This window comes from Heliangelus exortis, chromosome 17, assembly GCF_036169615.1.
Source record: "Heliangelus exortis chromosome 17, bHelExo1.hap1, whole genome shotgun sequence".
Taxonomy (NCBI): domain Eukaryota; kingdom Metazoa; phylum Chordata; class Aves; order Apodiformes; family Trochilidae; genus Heliangelus; species Heliangelus exortis.
The window spans coordinates 9057895-9076034 of NC_092438.1; the positions used below are offsets into that span (position 1 = coordinate 9057895).

Sequence of the window (18140 nt, forward strand, 5' to 3'; positions counted from 1 at the left end):
GAAGCAGGTGAACAGTGAGACTTGGTGTCTGTTTCTGACTCCTGAGTGAGCATGTTCTAGTGAATAAAGACTCTTTTCTCCATATGCCTCAATGGTGACCCTTCACCACCCATATAGCTCATGCAGAACAAAAATATAGGTCCTGGAAGAAAGTGGAATTTCTGGAGTGATTTCTGCCTGTGCTGCTGTTGGTATTGTTACAGAATGTTTCAGATAATTTCATAATTTTCATTCCTTAGGACTCCTCTGGTAAGCGATGTCACAGATAGACTAGTTAAATTTACTGAACTGGAGATGTGTAGTAGTTGACACCCTTTCATTTGGGAAGTGTATTTTTGGTATAAGTAGGTGTTGAGTAGATATGATGAATTTTATTTATTTATTCAATTAATTTAAGCAAAATTTCCCAATACTTTTATGGACCTAATCTTTGAAATGTCACAGCCTCGGAGCTTCCAACAGTTTCTATAAGAAGGAATTAGATCATGTAGCACATATGGGTCTGAGCTGAAGGAATTACATGACTGAGAAGGGGAGAACCTTTTATTTACATGTACAGACTTAACCACTTCTAAACATATATGAATGATTTAATAATATTTATTAATTATACAACTTCTTGCTTCCTAGACATACATGGAATTTCTATGCTGTACCTGAGCATTAGTATTTTTGGTTTACTAAGAGTTATTTTTTGTTCTGCCCATGCTAGGGAGGAGTTTACTAAGACATACACTACTCTGCTACTATTTTTAGTATATATGATATATACTTTGCCTGCCCTTGATGTGTAATACAACTGGCACCCACACTAATATTAAATATGGAGATCCAGAATTTTGTTTTTAAGGTTCATTTTCAGCTGGTTTGGCTCCCTGAACCTGGTCAAACTGGGAGCAGACCAGAATCAGGGACAATGCAGAGGGGCAATGGCCAGGGAGCATGACTCTGGCAGCCATCACTTAGATCAGTTTAAATTGGTAGGAGTTCTCAAACTCAGATCAAACACAAGGGAATGTACACTGCTTAACTTCTTAGAAAAGTGTGGAGGCTGCTGTTTTGGGGTAGAAAATAGAAAGCTTAGTTCCTTAAAGGGTTGGTTTAGAAAACTTAATTTTGGATTTGAAAGACCCTTTCAGTGAATTCCTCCCTCCATTAGATGGAGTCTTCCCGAAGAGTCTTTGTAACTTAAGCTTGTAAGATAAGTAATATGAATATTCCTCTTAATCCCCTAATATCTCAATTCTGAGAGATATAATGGGAATTATAGGGTTTTCTTACAAAAAGAAACTTTAATTTAAGTTGCGGATTCCAAAGGTTTTTAACATTCATGTCTAATATGCAGATTCAGCATGGAAAAATGGTGGTTTGAGTTCCAACCACTCTGATAAAGAGAACCCTTCAGCACTGCTTTATTCCAAATAAAGTGGATTGGACCATCTTGTGTCAATCCATCCAGATAAGTTCTGAAGTGTCATTCTTGATAAACGATAAAGCATTTGCAATTTCTAAGCAGATAACTTGAATCTTTAATCCTGTTTTTCACATTTCCATGCTCTGTTGCAGCAGCCTGAAGAGAAAGCTGATTCTGGTAGATAAATCATTGTCCCTTAGGTCTCTTTAAACCACTTTATGGTCTTTCAAGCCATAAGCCATATATTCTTCTAATAAACTCCTAGGTCTAACAAGTTATCTAAAAAATAATTTGTTTGGTATAGGTCTCTTTGACTGGGAAGTAGAGAATAATGTTACATAGCTCCAATACATGCTGTCAAAATGGTCCCAGGCTGATTCCTGGCTGAAATGGAAGTTTGTAACTCATTATTACACAAAGAATCAAAAGATCTGGTAGATACTATTTTCATCTTCAGATTCATGTTTGTTTAACTTTTTATATTTATCAGCTTTGGTAAGTGTTTTTGGTACACAGTTCATAGGAAATCTACTCAGTAGAAATACTGCTTTTTAAGGGAAAGTACTAAGAAAATAGTAGAACAGTAATGCAAATATTTCAGATGGTTAGTAATTTAGAAAAAAAAACAAAACAAAACTTTTTTTATACTTTTTGCTCACTTAATATTGGTGTTGAACACAGACTACACAGCACAGTCATTGCACATTGGGAAACGTCCCTTGTTTCGTATCCATTATCTGTCAAGAAGTGCAAAGGACATTAGTGAATAAACACTCCTGAAATAACTGCATGGTATGTGGTGACTGGAAGAGAAACATACAGTGCTATGTTATACTTGTAGCTCAAAGATAACACATTGATCATAACATTGAACACACACCAAGTGAAAAACTGTTGTAGTGGGTGGGAGGAGGTAAGGGGAATTCTTTCAGTTTATCTAAATGTGTGTAGTGATTTGTATATTTTTATGTGCTCTTGAATCTGTGCATCTAGAGGTGGTGCAACTAACTTTTCTTGCAGATTGTTCAGAACTGTTTTATTTCCTTTAGGAGAAACACAAATATGTCCTTTAAACTTCAAGAGCTTTTAAAATTTTTTTTTATTTTTTACTTTTTACTTTTTTTTTTTTTTTTTTTTTTTTTTTTTTTTTAATTCTGTATTGCATAAAAAAAAACTTTTACTGTAGTTCTGTTAACAATGCACTGGAAATTCTTCTGTCCCATGCTGAAGACTGTCTCACACGCCCATCTGTGTGTCTCACTGTTCTCCTCTTTTTCTTTGTCCGAGGTCGATAGAGCCTCTATCCCAATATGAAGCTGTTTTCTGATTGTTGCTCCTACATTCTATTGTGATACAAATAATGTCTACTGCTAGTAAGAGATTCCAGTGGTAGTTTCAAGTAGTTTAAACCCCCTCATTCTACACGGTAAATGTGGAAGAGATTCTTTAGTTACCCTCTAACTGGACACAGAATAGATTTTAGAGGACGCTCATCTAAAGCAGGACCTTTATTGTGCTGCAAGTGTTTGCTCCCACCAGATGAAAAGAAAGATTGTTTAATAGTAGGTGTTCCCAGGCATTGTTTTTCAAAAGTGCTGGATAAGACTAAGAGTCAAGAGATCAAGAACAATAACTCTGGTGTTTCACATTTTGCTATTTTTGTTGCCATGAAGAAGTTACACTTGTTTGTAAGGAGAGGTGTAACTAAAGTTACTTTTAGAAACCATTTAATACATGCCATTTCACACACCAGATTTTAAGTTACATGCTAGTTTTCAAACATAACTAGTTACTTTTTTATCACAGGAAATATCAGGTGTGTCTTAAATGGGAAAGAAATTGTAGATTTTTGTTAAATATATTTTCTGCATCAGCATGTGCAATCATAGTTTTAAAAATATAATAGTCAACTTAAATATTTGTATAATTTTTTGTTCAAGTTCTGTGATATCTTCTCTCTTGAAGCTATCATGCAACATTCTTAGATTTTAAGGACTTCTGAGAGGTCTGTGGGTTTTATTTCCTCTTGGAAGGATACATACTTTATATAATAATTTCTTGAAATGTGTAGGCAAAGAGGGTGTTTCCTAGTCACAGGCCCTGATCATCCCAGTGCTCATTATCCATGCAGCAGAGCTAAAATTCCACTTAAAAGAGTTTTTGTTCATGAAATAGGAGAATAGGTTAATAGATTCTACCTTAGTTCAATCAACCAAAATAGAGTGGTGATGCTGTTGCTTAATGAAGTCACCAGCTGATAAATTTCAGGTGAACCAGAAGATAAATCTCCCAGTTTATCCACAAGTTTGAAGTGTCAATGGATAACAGAGCAAAGTAGATCTCACACATGCATTTTGAAAAGTGGTCTAGAAGCCCTTTATGCAGTCCCTACCATCTTTATTTCAAGTTCCTCTGTATGGCTTCGGTAGCAATGTTATGCAGACTTAATTTTTTTTCATTATATATGATTTATTATTAGCTTTTAATGGGTCAAATATTTATGCATGTTTTTCTGATTCTTCAGTTGAGAATTTTGAGTTAAGTAGAGTCATGTTAAACTCGGAAATTTTAAGTGCTGTCAATTTAACATTACATTTACTATGTAAATGTATCATAATTAAAATGATGCCTTGTCAATCCCACTCAGGTTTCTTATGAGCATAATTTTCACCTTTTGTATACTGATTATAGCTGTGTCTTCTGCTACCCACAACCTGAACAAGCATATTTACAGCACACTAGTGTCAATAAAAATCTGTCTTTTTCACTGTTGTGCCTGTAAAAATTGATGAATGCAAATCTTATTAATTCTAAGGTGCATTCTGATCTCAGCTGAAGTTACATCCCCAGAAGTTTTCAAGAAGTTTTCAATCATCATGAGCTAGAGCAGCTGGGTAGTAACAAAAACCTGAGCTCTTCTTGGTCACTCTGCTAACTTGGCAAACAAAAGAAAAAAGTAATTATCAGTTTGTGCTTGTGCAGTCTGCTCAAAAAGGGTTATTAGGTTAATAAATGTCCAGTGATAATATGTAATATCTATCCTGATGCTTTAATACAAATGAGGTGAAGGTTTTCATATTCTATCTAAAAGATAAAGTGCTGAGTATTTTTTGATTTCCACATTTACATATGAAAAAATGTTCTAACATAAAAGAACTATTCTTACAAGAATCCTTAGTGCTCTATATATCTTTGTATAGAGCTGCTGGACATTATAAATACCAATAAGCCAGCAGCTTTTGTACAAATGTTCACTATAGTGGCGTGTTAGTTGCCACTTTATTAGAATTAATGACATAACTACTCATTTTTACTTGGAATTCATTGCAGCATGAAGTGGTTAGGCATTGTTGCTTTGGTAGATTATGGCATACTGCACATTTTTTATAACCAATTAGTGGGTGTTGGTGTTGGGCACATGCAATGCATCGAGTTGTCACTCACACTTGAGTTGAATTTAATGAACCACCATATCTCTGTGTTTACCAGGAGAGGTCTGTTGGAGCTATTAGCATGTGACAAGGAGAGTGCATATTATCTAACTTGGGAAAGAAAGAGCATATTTCCTACTGTTTGCTTTATCACAAGACGAGATATTGTGATGTTCTAAGGACATGACTGCTTTGACTAAAAGAGCTCCCAAACCCAGTATGAGAGTTGCCAGATATGGGTTTCTCATAACTTAGTCAAATCTTAAATCCTGTGTGAAAGGCAAATTTTGATTGTGTACATATTTGCAACTCTCAGTCCCTTTTCCAGATATCCAACGGTCTGAGCTACTTTGAAATGCTGGAAAAGTGGCTACCATGCTGAAAATACTGTGTGTGTACATGCTTGATCAGATGCATCAAGGAAAATAAATCACAAGGCATAGATATCGAGAGCTCATGTAGTAAGCTGATGTGTAGTATTTACTGTACATAAGAAAACTTGTCCACAGTGACTGATACATTGTGGATTTTTTGGAGCCTTCAGTTTCCTCAGGCCCTTTGAAGTCCTGTTAGTGGATGGTCAGATGCTGGACAGAAGTTCCTTGACTTTTCTGATTTTTGTATATGAAGTATTACATCTACAGAGAAAAAAGTGTTAAATTAACATATTATTATTAGGAATGTAAAACTTTGCATAATTATTTTTTCCCAAATTGCATTTTAATACCTTTGCTTTTTTTTTTTTTTTTTTTTTTTTTTTTTTTTTTTTTTTTTTTTTTTTTCCTCTTTTTCTTCTCTGCTCCTGTTATTGAAGATATTTCTTGAATTCTTATCTGTAAATTCCTGATCCTGTCTATCTGGGCAGAGAATAGAATTTATATTTCTTGCATACTGTGAGTTACGGGGGGAAAAGTTCATTAGGAAAAGCAGTTAAAAGCTGCTGGCTCTTGCAGTGTTTTCTTGGAGCAACAATCCTGGGGGACCTGTGAGAGACAGAGCTCTCCTGTAATCCTGCAGCCTATGTGGTTGTGTCTTTCACCAGGTAGCATCTCAGGTTGCAGATAGTTTAACCTGTTTATCAAAATGAACATCAAACTTTTGGTTTTACATGCTAGCCAGAGGATTCTGTACCTCAAACAAGGTTTAGAGCTTTGGTATTTAAGTATGGTACATTCCATCACTTTTTTGAAAAGGGTGTTTACTTAACCAATACTGCCTCCTGGGTCCCCTTTGATCTGTTCTTCTCAGACTGGAGATAGGTAGAAGAGCTTTATTTGATTACTGTGATCAGAATGGCAGAGGAATCCTTTGTCATTTATCTTTTTTAATGTCTTGATGGCTATTTGACCTTCTTGGATGCCATTTCTCTTCATGCATCATGCACTGAATTGTTTATTAAGTCCTGAACAATTAACCTATGCAAACATTCAAGGCAAAATAATTTGAGCAGTTATTATTATCTTATATATATAATATATATTATATATAATTATATCTGATACACTTGTGCAATCAATATTGCAATGATATTGCAAGGATCATTCATTTGTTCATTTAACTTTGGTATAGATTTGACAAGATGATATAATTAAAAGGAAGAAAATACATCTTAGTAAGCATATTTCTGTATTACTGAGCAGCTGTTTAGGGAAACTTAGGCACTTATCTATGAATAGCAGGTTGGAAGAACTGGGCAACAAAAATACTCCTGTAGCTGTACCACTTATTTCCTGGAAACTGCCCTATAAATTCTCTTATAGACTATTAGCAGTTTATGATAAGGTGTGTATGATGACAAGATTACTGAGTCTAACTGAAGAAAATGATAAAGACAGAAGAACCAAGCCTCAGAAGAATGTTTGATTAGAGTTTACTGTAGACTTCTTTATCTTGACTGGTTCACATGGCAAGATTGATATGAAAATTTGCTGTGCACACCTTTTGATTCTTAAAATGGAAGCACAGCAATGGGAAATATCAACCTCATCAACAGAAGGAGTTTTATTTTATTTTTTATGGTTTTGTACATTATTAATCTAGTTATTTTTAGTCAGTCTGTGTTTTGAAAACTTTGCCAGACTTGTCACTATATTATTGTAAGTACTCCTATATAACAAATGAATTTCATATTAGGCAAATATATATATTTAACTAGCATACCATTTCCTCTGGCATGTATGTTGATGTACATTAGGTTAGCTAAATTCCATATCATCAAAAAGGCAATATAACTGAGTACATATGGAATACATTGAAGGACATGTTACTACATCAACTTTGTAGAGAACCATGTCTCTGGGAGGCAGACAAGCATTATTCTAACTTTATTGCTGCTTTGGGGGGTAAATGACCATAATAAAGGTAAGTATAGCTTCCTAATTTGCCATTAGTATTGTTTTTAATGATAGCTTAATTTGCGTATTTTTCTTCTGCCGAAAACACATGTTTCTAATTGTTCCTTTTTTTAAAGTTTAAACTGTTCTGTTTTAAAAAGTTTGTCTAATTGAAATGAGATGGAAAAGTGGTCTCATGTCAAAACTACTCTATTTTAGTTAGAAACACTTTTACATATTCGGTTCTTGTCTAACATGGTTTTCAACTTGAAATACTTCACACCATTATGACTTTTATTAAATTCTCAGACTTCTCTGTCTTGTCTTGGACAAAATGGACTACTGTTTAGAGCCTGACATCAATGTTTGAAGGGATAAATTATTGATTGTTGACATTTTGTACAACAAGAGTAACATCTGATTACCCTCTCTAAGATCTTTCCTACAGGATGGAATTTGATTTCTTTGATCTTGTGTAAGTAAAGTAGAAAGAATATGTTAAGTTGATTTGGAAAAAATACAAATAAAGAAATGTATTTGCATTTGCAAATACATTTGCATTTGTATTTGCAAATGTAAAATGCTTTTACAAATAAGTGTGTTTTTTTCATACGTGCATTACAAAATTCCTCTCTTTTCCTTCTTTTCCTTCTTTTCCTTCTTTTCCTTTTTTCCTTCTTTTCCTTTTTTCCTTTTTTCCTTTTTTCCTTTTTTCCTTTTTTCCTTTTTTCCTTTTTTCCTTTTTTCCTTTTTTCCTTCTTTTCCTTCTTTTCCTTCTTTTCCTTCTTTTCCTTCTTTTCCTTTTTTCCTTCTTTTCCTTCTTTTCCTTCTTTTCCTTCTTTTCCTTTTTTCCTTTTTTCCTTTTTTCCTTTTTTCCTTTTTTCCTTTTTTCCTTTTTTCCTTCTTTCCTTCTTTCCTTCTTTCCTTCTTTTCCTTCTTTTCCTTCTTTTCCTTCTTTTCCTTCTTTTCCTTCTTTTCCTTCTTTTCCTTCTTTTCCTTCTTTTCCTTCTTTTCCTTCTTTTCCTTCTTTTCCTTCTTTTCCTTCTTTTCCTTCTTTTCCTTCTTTTCCTTCTTTTCCTTCTTTTCCTTCTTTTCCTTCTTTTCCTTTTTTTTTTTTTTTCCTTATAAATATGCTAATCTTTATAAGCTGCTTCTGGTGTGACATATGGTATATAGTTTTGTTTCAGTTCTTTGACATCAACCTCGTTAATGTTACATAAAAGTGTACGATTGGCAGGGCAAATTAATATGTTCAGTGGCATGATGCTTATAAGACTTTGGAGAAGTATCCAGGGTATTCATCTGTATTATAAGTAGACAGCTGTTTGAAGAGGACTTATAAATTCTCTTAATTGTATGTTTGTTCCTTTTCAGACAGCACTTCTTTTGGGCCTGTTTGGTCTGATGGAAAAACTGCAGATAAATACTTCTGAATAAAAGAGCAAAGCTCAGTTAAACATATGTTTATGTTCTAAAAAGTTTTCTATAAAAAAAAACCCTCTAACTGAGAATTAGCTAAGATTATTTTCTTAGGGGGATGGAGCAGTGTGGAAGAAAGAACAAAACACAAAACAAGATCAATATAAATTGCTACAGTTGGAACCCTCTTGGTTGTGTTTTTATGTTTTTGCCCCTTCCTTTTTGATCACTGACCCTTCTCTGTTTATAAGTAATTACTAGGATTGGATTCAACTGGGGAATGGAAAACACTTCCAGCCTTGTCCTGTGGCCTCATGCTAAAGACATTTTTCAGATGATGGGGTACAAGAATTTGAGTTTCAGCTCCTTGAGCTGAGGGACATGACTGATAAGGGTCCTTTCCAACCTAAAGAATTCTATGAACCCACATTTCTTATCCTGGAAAAAAAGGTATTGAATCTTTGGAAAAAGCAGTGTGAGTAGTTTTCTGTGCTGAGAGACAGTTGCAGAATCTAATGCCCTATCTGTGCTGGTAAAAAAACCAAACCAGGCACATTCTCTGCACTGAAGCCATTTGGCATGGTAGAACCAAGTAGAACATGGTACCATCTGTACAATAGAATCTGTATATTAAATTCTGGGACCTATCAAAACAAGGTGGATCCATCCATTCTGTATGTGGGAAATGGCCCCTGTTAGGCACAGGAAACTGAAAACATGTCCAGGTGTGGTTTGGGAGTAACTGGTGTATCACCAGATCCACACCTTGTTACTTGTGTAACAGCAAGTATATGTGTAGCCCTGGTGTAAGAAGGATTTTCAGGTGTTTATGTGTAAGCAAATGACTCAGCCTGCTAGGAATCTGAGTCTTGCAGAAGGGGGATTTCAAACATAGCATTAGTTAAACTTTAGCTCCAGCTAACCTTACACCTAAAATTTGCTACTCCTTGTTGGTTCTTACTGCTAAGAATCTCAAGTGCCTGAGGTCTTGGATATTGACACTGAAGCTGTGAAATGAACTGCCCAAAGCAGATGTCAAAAAGTTAGTTATAGCATATAGTCATTTTTTACATGTTGAATGTTAGAACATGTTAAAAAGAGTTGCTTTCCTTGGTAAGGGCTTTCTGTTCAAGTTTTTACATGGGTACTTCTGCCTTTTCTTACAAATACTTTCTCCATCTCAGCACCAAGAGAGATACTTTATAAGTCATGAAAAGACAGCTATGGGCTCTTTGACATGATCGTTGGTGTTAAATGGTTCTCTGCTAGAGACTGATAATGAACATTTCTAAGATGTTTTGGAAGGCTGGTTTGATTATGATCTTAATTTAGCTAAATTTTATCCCCAGATTGTTGAGCAATGATTCCATACAATTTTATTAAAACTGATTATACGAATACTCTGTTTATAGGCCAAATTCAGGATGGTGCTTCAGCAAAGGTTAATTTCAGCTACATGAGAAGTGATATTATTGATAAGTCAGCAATGCTTTATCTTACTGAAGTTGGATCACCATTTGTATAAAAAAACCTCCCACTCATTTGAAGCCTTTCATAACAAAAAAGTTTCTATAAATTATTCCTAGTAAACTGAAAACATCTTATTAGTCTTGCTTGGTTTTGCTCTAGAATTTGTTTTGAGATTTTAGGAGTGTAAAATTTCTTGTACTTTGGGGTCATTAGTTTAATATTATTTATGCAAAAACTAGCATGAGCATCACTGGAGACCTATCACATGTTTTGGCTCTATAGTCAAGGAGACTTTTCTTTTTTGTACTAGCACCTTTTTTCTCATTTTATCTTAACACAAAGTGATCTGCACTTAGTAAGATACAAGCTTCAGCTAATCAGAATTAGCAGCCATCTAGAGTAATAAACTATTAAGGCTTGGCCACTTTTCCTCTCTCTTTTTACCTCTCTAAATGAAGATCAGGTGTGCTGCCTGGCAGGGCCTTGAGGACATTAGGTCTTAATTTCCCTGACAAGCAACACCTGAGCCCTCCACCCACAACCCTTTGCTCCTGGGGCCAGGAGCTCCATTTAAGGTCAGGGGTGGATGCTCAATCCCTCTCTGAGCTCTGCTAGAGGTGTGCCTGCATTTTGCCCTGCCTCCTGGATAGACCTCAGCTCTGTGTGGTAGGTGGCTTGTCTCCTGAATGTGGTCCTCAGGTGTGTCTTTTGTCCCTGTTGCTTTTTTCTTCTGGCTTGTCTACCTGAGTGTCACTATCCTGTGTCTTGTCTGGAACCTTCCATGTCACTATCACCATCTTCCTCTGCCTCTTATGTTCAGGTGTTGTGGGATTGCATCCCTGGTGGGAAGAGAACCCTTGTGCTGGGGATAGGCTTGGCTCCTGGTTGTCTCTTCCTTTGGGAATAGTCAGTCCTGGCTGCTGCTTGATACTGCTACACATTCAAAATTCTGTTCTGGACTGAGCACTGTGGTAAAGAGACTTTCTTAGCACTGGCAGCTGATCTTCTAATTCTTGCCCTTTTTTATCTGTGCCAGGAATGGCAAACACAGCTTTCTGGCTCAGACACAGTTTCCTGGCACCAGTGCACCTTTGCAGCTCCTCACACCTGCTTCTGAGCCTGTCAGCCCATCTCTCCTACCTTGCCTTGTTGAAACTGCAGTGTTTTCCAGGCTACCTCTTCCCCACCATCACCATAAGGCTGTGAGCTTTTGATGTTTATCTGCTGCTTCATGACTGAACTAAACATGCTTAATTTTGAGTGTGTTTTTAAAAGATAAATTATCTAAAGCACAATGATGCAGATGTTGCAGCTTGCTGCATCAGAAGTAAAAAAGCAGAGGGGCTGGAAGGGAATTCAAAGGTTCAACAGTGTGTTCTCTTGGGCTCTGGCAGGATCAATCATACAACAAAATTCCTGACAGATATTTATTTAATCTGTTTTCTAAGCACTTCAGTAAGGGAGATTCTGGAGATCCCATTGCCAATCTGTTCACTATTTAACTAGCTGAGCTGTAAAGGCAGAATTTCCTTGAGTTCAGAGTCTAATTGCTTTTGCTGCTACCAGTACTCCAGATTGCTAAAGTAAATGGTATTTCAGACACCTGCTATACATAATCCTTTTTTGTTTCACGGTTGTGATGAGCCTATGCTTTTTGCATTGAAATTTGCAAAGAACTGAACTGAGCTGTCCTTTGTTAGTGAAGTAAACAAATATCCAGACTGTGTCCTCAACAAATTACTGAGACAAGTTTGAGCCAAACCTCTTGGAAAGCCATGAGAGTGCTGGAGAAGTATTCCTCCCCCCCACCCCAAAAAAAAAAACCAAACCAAAACCAACAACAAACACCAAACCAAAATCCAACCAAACAACCGTATACAGAAAAAACCAAAACCCCCAAGTCAACAAACAATAAAAAAAACCCCAATACCAAAAGCCCCATGGAAAACCCCACAAAAAACCCAAATTTCTGTGGACACTTGCACTTCTGCAGCCTTCAGTCAGAGATGGTGGTGAAGTTTTATGCTTCTTTCAGACTTGATGCTTTCCAGTCTAATGTGGTCTCAGAATATGCTTTTTATCTTGGGCAAGTAATTTTTTTAGTGCTATCTAGTAGGAATTCTTTCCTTCTTAACTTGTTTCCTGTGTATCAGATGCACCCTAACATCCTCCTTGTATACCTTAAGGCTGCTCAGTTGGTAAGAAAACACTGTTAACTTATTCCTTCAGTTACAACTGAGATGCAAGAGTTCATTTCTCACAGCCTGAAATCTGGTTTCGTTCTTCTTGTTCCATTGCTGTCTGCAGGACTTGCAAATCAGCTGTAAAGTAAAATATTTAAGTGCAGAGAATGTTGGATATCTCAGCGTTTAATGAAATATGTGTGGCTCAAGTAATATGACATTGTTTTGTTACTTTGACTTGTACGTTTTGGGTTTTTTCCCAAAGAAATACTGAAGATATTTTATTTGGAAGAAGATTGTTTGGATGTGTTTGTCTGCAGGGAGAAGGAGGAATTTGTGTTGGAGGAGGAAAAGAGGTATCAGAGAAGGGCTTTGAGAAATGAAATGCAGCAGAAGTGTAGGCTCTTGGAATGGGGTTTTCTCTTTGTGTTTTCTCAAATAAGAGGTCATACTTTAGCCAAAGCAAGCTGTTTAGAGGAGGATTAGAGTCTGCATTACAGGACAAGGCAGAAGGTCAGAGACCCAAGGTAAGAAGTTTGGAATCTTGAATTTTCTCGAGAACGCTCAAGTGCAGGAGGAAAGTGCATGGGAAATGACACATGGAAGATAATTATTTGCGTGTATATTCATATGCCACGTACTCTTCTCTGTCTGACCGCCCTCAAACTGTGAAGTTATTTTGTGCTTCGATTCTCAAGTCTGTGGGGAGAGCCCCGATGGCCCCAGGCCGGGAGGAGCAGGGGGGCGGGTGGTGGAAGGCGCTGCGCGGGGAGACCGCCAGAGGGAGCCAGAGGGCCGGGCGGCCGCTGCTCGCTGCGCGGGGCGAGTGACCCCTCCCCGGGGGCGAGTGACTCTCCTGCAGCCCCATGAGGCTCCCCCAGGCTGCTTTCTGCCCGGTCCTGGCGCGAGTGAAGGGATTGCCAAGAGAGGCTGGTTTGGTGCAGCCCAAATGCTGACAGAACCCTGCCGTGTACTTGGAGAAGTGTTTGGGTTATTAAATACTATGTAGCAGCAAACTGTTTCGACACCTGGTGTGAGGCTTTGTGTGTTTAAAGGAAGGAAGGTGAATGATTTTATACAGCTTAACATATGAGTAAAGACGTAGGATTTTTTTAAAAGACAATGTTTAAAAAGTCTTTTTCCAGTTGCTAGATGGATTTTTCCACTCCTTTCCATCCCAGATCTGTACAGATTAATCAAACAAATAAAGGAAGATTATCATAATCCATCTGAGTTTTGTTAGAAAAGTGTTTAATTTGTATAGAGAGATGTTTAACCTTTGAGTCATTTGATGAGCTGAGAATATTGGCTTTTTTTTTTTTTTTGAATAACTAATAAATTGTTGGCTGTCCAGTTACCTTCTGGAGTGAAAATGTGCCCAGAACATGGTCTTCCCATTTCAAGGAGGCAGTATTTCATGTAAGGTTCTCTACTACATTCAATATATAGCTGAGCTTTAAGAGGGTCAGGATTTTATTGGAACTTGTCATTTGTATTATTCTTCATAGATCTCTACCTGTCTGGAAGAAGCAATGGAGGATATACAGTGCAGTTTATTTACCTGCCTAGTAGTGTCAAAATGAGCAAAGCTGCTCTTGTACTTCAAGGTTCAGTTCAATTACTTTAGAAGAGCTTTTGTTATAGATGGACATCAAAGCTGTAATTTTAAGAGAGCCAACCATGAGAAACCATCAGTTTGTCCAAACTGTGTCACTTTTTCTAAACATCCTGTATTTCTTGAGTATTCATGAAGTGCCCAATCTGATTACATACCTCCTGCCTTGGAGGTATGTAATGACTAAATGACTAAAATTGGTCAGTGTTTTGATTGTAACTGAAATAGTTGAATATAAATCTCATTTTCCTCCCACCCCTTCCACTTCCACCCCCTGCCTTTTCTTCTGGGCCCTTAAAACTTTGAGAGCTTGGACTTCCTGGTAAACAGCATCTGAAGCACTCAACTTTTAGGTACTTCTGATAGGTGATGGACCTCAGCATTCTGGCTGCTGGAGGATGAAACAGTACCTTGGGATGTTTTAACAACACTAAAGGGTTAGTCACATAACTTCAGTGGCTAAGAAGCCTGCTGGTAGGACCCTCTCCTCCAAGACTTGTCTTGTTTTACACGTAATAGTTTATTTCCCTTTATCTTGGGGGAAATTATCTTGACAGTGAAAGGCAATGGCTTTTATAAGCTTTCAGCATCAACATCCCAGTGTTTATGAAGGCACACACTTCTAAGAGGAATTTTATTGAAATCTAATTTTTCCTTTCTACCAATAGAGAAAAAAGGAAGAACACCTGGTTTTTGCAGTTAAGTTTTTTATTATGCCTCTTTTGCCTTATATCTCCTCGACATATCAAAGAGGTTTTCTGTGCTCTCCAGGCAATCAGACTGGTTTTGGAGAGCACCATAAGGTGTTTTGTTTTTTTAATATGTAATAGCTGTTGGAACCTTAGATAAAAATTTAATAAAAATCCACTTTTGTTTTGCTGTGTTCAACCAAATTTTTTCTCCAGTCTACCTGTGCAGCAAAAGGCCATTTTAGTCACTTAAAGCAAAATTCATTCCATATATTCCTGTGTGTGAAAACTTAGGATAAAGTAAGTAGCACAGGAGGGTTTTGTGAATCTTGACTTGTCACCAAATAAGGGAAAGTAGAAACATTTTCTGTACAGGAATCTGTGTTAAGGCCACTGTTCCCACAGCTGTATATAAAATGGTCAGGCTTATCTTCAGTGTGTTTGTCATTTAGAACAAGTCAAGTGATTTATATATTTACAGGCATAGGCATGTATTTTATAGCCAGCTGGAGGTGTTATTAGAAGTCCTGGTGATGTTAGAGCCATTCCTATGGAGATTTTGCCTCCTTGTTGGACAAATTGCTACTGCAGTGGGGATAAGCTGATTTTGGTCTGTGTTTCAGCTGACAAATAAACAAATTCTGCTCATGATGTATAAGCCTTGTGGTAACAACCTCACTTATGGTTTCTAAGTGTGTTTTTCAAGGTTTAACTTGAATTCTCCGAGATATCATGACTTACATTGCTGCTTATGGGAACCCTAAAGTTATCTCAAATCCACAATTTACCAGGCTTCATGTTTTCAAGTTTTATTTCTGAGACTGAAAGTGTGAACCAACTTTCTAGATGCTTTCAGGAAAGCAACGTTGGCAGCAAGACTTAGATGCTCCTGAATTATTTTACCTTCCTGAGTTTTTTTTTTTTTCTTCACAGTCTGGAAATTGTCACATCTATGGAAGTTCTGGATAAGATTTACTATCTACCTTGCTTACTTGTCTCTAAATATCTTGCCTCTGCTGACAGTGTTCCTAGAATTCAGCAGCTCAGATGCATAGCATGCTCTGCCTTTTTTATCACAGCTTCTTTGAGTATGATGTTGATGTGAGACCACTGAGTAATTTGTCATGAATCAGCACAATGATTCAGATTTTTTTCCTTGAAATTTAGAAACAGTGTTTACCAATTAAGAGCTGGAAAAGAGTTTGCTTTTGAATCCAGAGCTGTGACAGATAGCAAAGAATTTGGTGAGGAATTAAAATTTAGTAACTCAATGTCACACGTTTTTGGTCTAAAAAGTATATTTTAAAGAAAATACACTTTGTTTTCTTGGTTTTGTCATCTAATGGGTTGGATTTCTTTGTGGCATGGTGGGGATTTGGGGTTTTTCTGGGTATAAACATATTTATGTACTAGGCTTTGAGAGTGAAGCTGGCAGTATTAATGAAGTGCAAAAGTTAATTTACTGTATTTTGACTGAATTTAGCCTGGTATCCACTCAAATGAAGAATTAATCTTAGATATATGATGATATATAATAGTGTTGCACTTGGGAGCAGTGCAGTTAAATTTCTCTTATTTAATTATCATGTCAAAGACAGGAGATTTGTCTCCCTTTTCATATTGGTGTGGTAAGGCTATAGGATGAATTTCTCCTGCATACAAATCTGAGGATGCTGCTGCTGCTGAGAAATCTGAGGACAAAGCTCATGTAGTATTGGAGCAGGAAAGAGAAATATTTTAGTACTGAAACTTCCACTTGCTGTTTGAAGATTGAGAGAAGAAATAGAAGAAATGAAAGGCTTGCAATTAAAAGGGGAGGGAAAGAAGGCAAGGGACTTGCTTCCTAATTCTAGTATGTTTTTCATACTGCATTTCATCTGTGCTGACAGTGAGTACCTTGTCAAGTGGTGTGAGACAGCAGGCTGGAATAAACATAGACAAAAACATCAGTGGTAGAAAATGATTGGCTAAACCCTACTTTCCATACCTAAAGCCACTCTGTTGAAGATAGTGGTTTGGCAGTGCTGGAATAGAAGCTGAGCCTTTCCCAGCTGTAAGTAATAAACTCTTGGCCTATTGATATCAGGAGGTTAATGTGCATATGCTACCTCTGCTATACATCTGATGCCTGTGTGTAAGATTTCTTTCAATGGTTTTAGCAAAGGGTTTTGACTCATTGCAGCTGTGCATGAAAGTAAAACAGAAATCATGGGTACACGAGGAAAAGTCAGAAGCTATATGGCTATATTCCTGGCAGGGAATTAGGAAAAAGAAGCTAATTTTCAGTAGGGAGACAGAGATTCTGTGTAAGGAAACTGCTGCTCCTAATTTCTTTCTCTCCTGCTCAAGGAAATGGTATTTGGTATACAGACTGTTCTTACAAATCAAGCTGCCTCACAACAGATCTGGCTCATCTCACCAGTTACTTCCCCATGCCAGAAACTAACAGGCAAGGAATGTTGCCCAGCTCTGTGGGCAAAGGAGGCAGCAATATACTCTCCTTGATTTGAACAAACACCCACTTCAAAGGAAAATACGTTTGTTGTGAGGTGGTATCTTCTCTCTGACTGATGTTGCATCTGATGACATAGCAATCTAAGAATGTCCAGTTCTATTAAAAAAAAGGTTTAAAAATCTGTAGGAAAAGACACGTCTGACTGTGTTCACTCTAATAAGCAAAAAAAAAAATCTTGAAATAACCTTTTAACTAGTTCTATAGTTTTCTGAACTGGTATACAACTGCAATAGCCCATTTAGGGCTGTTTTGATTTCTGACATTTAAACAGAGTAACTGTTATTTCATTTTAAACTTAATTTACCTGAGAATACATGAGATCCTGAAACACTAATAAGTCCTTCTCTGAGTTTCTTAGCATTTAAAGTCCTAAGGTACCCTCTGGTCCACCTGACCCAGGCAGCTATTAGTACCCTGGTTAATGATGATTGAAATAAGAGAAAACACTGCCTGAAGTATTGACCTATATGAGAAGGTTGGTTTGAGAGCTAAGCTGTGGTAGGTCAGTGTGTTGTTATTTTGTTTTGTTTTTCTGGAATTTGAAAAACATTGTTTGCCCATTGAGTTTTGAAAAGAAAGCTCCCAAAGTAGGCTTAGTTCAGTCTTAGTGAAGGGTGAAAGTTGAGAAAATCTGGGCTTCCTACAACTAATGTGTGGGTTCTTCAGAAGACAAGGTAGTTGATTGGGTCCACTATGTTCAAACATTCTCTACTACATAAGAAAACAGTTTCAAAAAATCCCTAAACATGAGCTGAAATATGAAGATTAAAGAATTGGGTTTATTTTTAATTTTATTTTTGAAATATGTTTAGGAATGTATGGAATTTAGTGTCCTCTACCCCTTCTTGGGCTGGTCTGAACAGTAATTGAAAGGTTTGGAAAGAAGTAGATTGCACCAATAGTTTCAAGTAATTTACACAAGAACAGAGCTTTTTGATAGTCACTCCACGAAACATTGTTACTACCACTTCATATACTTTTAATTAAATTTAGTTTTTACACACCAGAATTGTTATTAAAGTATGATGTTTGTGTCACTTGTTCCTTGGGAGCATTCATAGTGATGCTGGT

The 18140-nt window shown here is 36.8% G+C and overlaps 1 protein-coding gene and 1 long non-coding RNA gene across 5 annotated transcripts in view; one reads left to right on the plus strand and one right to left on the minus strand.

Annotated features, from left to right (window-relative positions):
• Positions 1 to 18140, plus strand: part of SDK1 (sidekick cell adhesion molecule 1) — a 380086-nt gene that overhangs the window by 7259 nt on the left and 354687 nt on the right. The window lies entirely within an intron of this gene.
• Positions 5574 to 18140, minus strand: part of LOC139803882 (uncharacterized) — a 395404-nt gene continuing 382837 nt past the window's right edge. Inside the window, exon 2 of the long non-coding RNA XR_011729195.1 lies at positions 5574 to 5647. This is a non-coding gene — a long non-coding RNA (uncharacterized lncRNA). The remainder of the gene's footprint in view (positions 5648 to 18140) is intronic.